At 32.8% G+C, this 4,380-nt stretch overlaps 1 long non-coding RNA gene across 1 annotated transcript; it reads left to right on the forward strand.

Moving 5' to 3' along the window:
- Positions 1-2,566: 2,566 nt before the first annotated feature.
- LOC123274770 lies at positions 2,567-2,797 on the forward strand. The gene is made up of 2 exons (XR_006511573.1): positions 2,567-2,625; positions 2,719-2,797. It is a non-coding gene; the product is annotated as an uncharacterized LOC123274770 (long non-coding RNA).
- The last annotated feature ends 1,583 nt before the right edge of the window (positions 2,798-4,380 follow it).

The following is a 4,380-nucleotide window of genomic DNA, read 5'->3' on the forward strand; positions in this document are numbered from 1 at the left end:
AAGAATATCCAAATCCGTTTCCCCAATGTCGTATCCTCCCCTTGTCAGTCACAATGATTATTACCAAATTTAGTTCTACACTTATTGCTCCCTCTGCTCTCCCCACTACCACTACGCCGGCTTCTCCACCTTGGGACCTTTCTTACTAGCTCTAAACGAGCTTTAGATCACAGCGCACTGTGAGCAGTCGATAAATAACTGGGTACCGAAATAGGGGAATTTACCGAGTAACGATCACTCCGTTACAAATGATATTATAATAATGAGAGTGAATCCAATGAACGTAATTCAATTGCTTTTAGAAACATTTCAAAGTATGAATATTACAATCCTTCGCCTATTATTAATGATGAGTCACAATTAAAAATAATTTGGAAAGTATACTTATTAGAGTGTATCAAAAAAATCGAATATTTTTTTTCCAAATGAACATTGAGAAATCGTCAGAGTATCTCTAGAAAAAGATCCCTCTGAAAATATGAGCTCTTATTATTAATATTTAAAGGTGGCGTCATTTAATTTCTATTTCCCATTTAAACAACATAAAAAATATTCTTTTAAAGTTTGGAATTTTGTAACGTAACGAACCACTTGATAGGTAAAACTAAACCTTTTTTCTTATTGGTAATTAAATGTTCGACAAGAAAGCTGTCTGACTAAAATTTTGCGCAAGTCAAGCCGTTTCAAAGATATCGATTCCCAAACTTGAGACTGTTAAACATGGTTTGTTTTTTTCTTAAACTAATAAGAAAATCAATTTATATGTACATATTAAAAAAAAATTGTTGGACATTAGGCCATTTTTTCTCAGAGGAAACCCATAAACCTCCCTTAAAGACAGAACTCAATATTCCAATTTTAAAAGGTTTTTCACGGACATTGAATTCTGGCTAACAACTTACTATAAATATTTTAGTTTAACCCTCAATTATTTTCTTTTATTTCTACCCTAGGGGAACAATCTCTAAGATATCATTTTTCTCAATCGAGAATTTTTGGTTAAGAAAACTAGTTATTGTTTTTTTTTAATTCCCCTGTTAGTAGCTTCCAAAACTTTTATCATTATATTACACTCAAGCTCTTTCGTTTTCTTTTGGTGACACTTTTAGCCCATTTTCTATTCGTTAGTATTTGACTCCTCAATTCTGTTCGGTTGCTATTCGTACCAATGTAGTTTCTGCATTTCTTCCATGCGTCTTTTTACATCTCCATCCACTTCATTTTTAAATCTGCTGCCGCTACTCTTTCTCTCCTGACTTGGGTCTTTACAGCTTTCAGAGTCCATTTCTCTTTTCAACGGCCTCCAATCTCCTATATATCGACGCACCTTTTCTTTATTTTTTTCCCTCCAGCCTTCGTGGATATCGACTTTTAACTCTGCCAATTTTTTGACAGTGAGGTTGTAACATTCTTCATTTCTTCTTTGATTGAATTACCTAGGAGTTGCAGATTCACTCACTTATCCTTCTTTAATCCAGCCATGACATCAGCCATTGATACAAGCTTTTTCTCCTTTGCTGTTTCCACACCATTGTTAAATTTCCTGAGTTGGAGTTGGAGAGACCCAAAAGGTGAAAAGAAACATCTCCGTTAAGATAATTATTATTCATTCACATATTTCTTGAAGTCAAAAGGAAACAAACTTGTAGACTGTAAACCTTTTCAGAATATTTGGTTTTCTTCCTAACTTCTTTTTTTCGGTGACCAATCAAACAGTGGTGCTTTTGGGTTGATCTTTTCTGCTGTTATCAGGATTACTGATTTTCTAGTTGTTTGTTTATTTCTTGTACCATTATTTGATGTTAGTAACTTTGATTCCTTCTTCGTGTTTACCCCTCTAGATTTTTCTCCTCTCTTTCCAGAAGATGCCGCTACACTGTCGCTTCTCTCCAGCGAGTCAGCAACATAATACTATCCACTTGAAAAATTAAGACCTAACCAACATCCTCAGCTGGCCATCTATTTTAACAGAATTACCTTTGTACTGGAAGTACTTCTTTTTAATTATCTTTGATTTTAATCACAATTCTGTATAATAACATAGATTGATTGAGTCAATGATAACTTCAACCTTTCAACTGCCTAATTTGTAAAATCTTTTTTAGAGACTAGACTTAGAGCACGTCCACTTTCATTGAAGCCTCAGTAGCACCCCCCCAGTCACTTAATTATAAAAAAAAGATTTGAAAGTTTATTTGGTAGCAAGATTATGTGCTATGCATTAACATTGAAAAATTTTGAAATGACAGTTGAAAGGATGTTATATTGGAGAAGTAAACAAACAAGAAACACCTCATTAAATATTTTTCTTGAACGTTGTTCGCGTCAATAAATTCTGATTTTTTAGTCTAACTCAGCAGCAATTATAATAAAAATTTCCTTTGTTTCTTTCAAATCCATTTTTACATGACACTTAAAACTTCCTAAACTATTTTAAATGATTTATTAACAAATAGCATTTTTGAAGAAATTTTATATTAAATCATGAATTTTTTTTCTTATGTTTTAATAGATTCGATTGCCTAACACGGGCCAATTGTCAGTTGAATGAAAAGAAAATAATGAACTCCGAGTATATTCATGGAAGAAAGAGATTTTTAGCGTGGAATATTCTATTCTTTGATGGTGCGTGGTAAATATTAACGTGGAATTTTTGGATTTTAAACAATACTCAACCGGCCAATAGTAAAAATTGCATTTGTATTTGTTTAATTATAGATGGCTAGATAGCAAGAAGATATCCGACGAATAATAATACAAGCAATAAGTGACAAATTAATCACAACCCATTCCTCAAAGAAAATAATGACAATGGTTGCTTATCAGAGTGCACAAGATTTTAAATACCATTAGTTATAAATGTAAATAAAAATGAAATTAACTCAAATTCCAATTAAGTTGAATCATGACAAAAAACTCAAATCTGCCTGGTTTGAGAATTATTATTATAATTTCTAAGTGATTAAAATAATTATGAATTGAATAATAGACTTATAGAAATTGTATGAAAAGAGAAAAAACTTTTATTAAGTTGTTACTAATAAACAGAAAATTAAAAAATTAAGTTTTTCATTTTTTATGATGCATGATAAAAAATAGTATTTTCTTAAAAGAACTCCTATATTATATTATTGCTTAAGAACATAAAACAGTTGGTCTCTGATCAGAATATGTGACCTCCTGGCCAGATACTGAACATCTCGCGCCAGGGAGCTTTCTGGGCAACCACGAAGAGAAACACAAGATGGAAGGGAGCTCAGCCTTTGGAACCGAATCTCCTTTTGCCGGAGCTCACTCTTTAGAGTGTGAGATAATCCGCTATTTTTGCTCAGTAAATATCACTCTTAACCATCGGGCAGAACACACCTCTGAACAGACCTTTTGAAGGACACAAGGGGTCAAATTGACCCCACTTGACTTTCGAAGAATTATATCGCACAAACTATGCATTTTATCGGAATTCAGGATATTACATTTTTGGTAGGTATAACAATGTTCTTTTGAATACAGTCATTATTATTCTTGGTTAAATTGTTTTTAATAGTGAAAAAATTAATTAAAAATGAACCTATTTTCGAGAAATATTTTTTATGATAAAAATAACTAGTAAAACGGTTCACCCTAAACGGACCATCCCCGCAACTTCCCGCTAATTCCATACCTGGGTACTTAAAATTGTACTTATGACGTTTTTGAAATTTTTGAGCTCAAAATATAATTTATGCGTGATATTTTGAGTTCACTGGAGCTCGAAGAGATAGTATTTATGTGCATTTGAGCTCATCAAACTCAAAAGTCTGGATAGAAGTTTCATAGAACACTGCTTTTGGAATTTCAAAACCGCAATAACTTTTGAATGGATTCAACCGATTTTCACGCAGTTGAAGGCATTTGATTTAAAGTTTTATCAGCCCTCATGAAGAATTTTCAGGTTTTAATTGATCGAACCGAAAATTTCGGAGTAATTGCGAAAAAACACTTTTTTCGGTTATCTTTCGTTCACGATATCTCTCGAACGAATCAACCGATTTCGACCAGCTTTGTGGCGATCAACGTGGTTTTTACTGTCTAGAGCTGATTAGTTTTTGGAATCGATCGGTGGAGCCGTTAAAAGTTATTAAAAAGAAACCACATTTAGAAAAATTTTTTTAGTTTTTAAGATTTCTCAAAATCTATTGATCTGAACCGGTCCAAATTAGACTCGAAATCTATGGGATTGGCCAAGCCCTTTCAAATGGCACCAACCGCGATGAAATCAAATCAGCTGTTCAAAAGTTATAAGCGGTTCACATTAGGGCGTTTCAAAAAAAGACGAATTTTTTTTTTTCTTTTGGTGTCTAAAAATTGATAGTATACCTAAAAACAAAAATTTTGGCGCCC

Source organism: Cotesia glomerata, unplaced genomic scaffold, assembly GCF_020080835.1.
Source record: "Cotesia glomerata isolate CgM1 unplaced genomic scaffold, MPM_Cglom_v2.3 scaffold_724, whole genome shotgun sequence".
Classification (NCBI taxonomy): Eukaryota; Metazoa; Arthropoda; class Insecta; order Hymenoptera; family Braconidae; genus Cotesia; species Cotesia glomerata.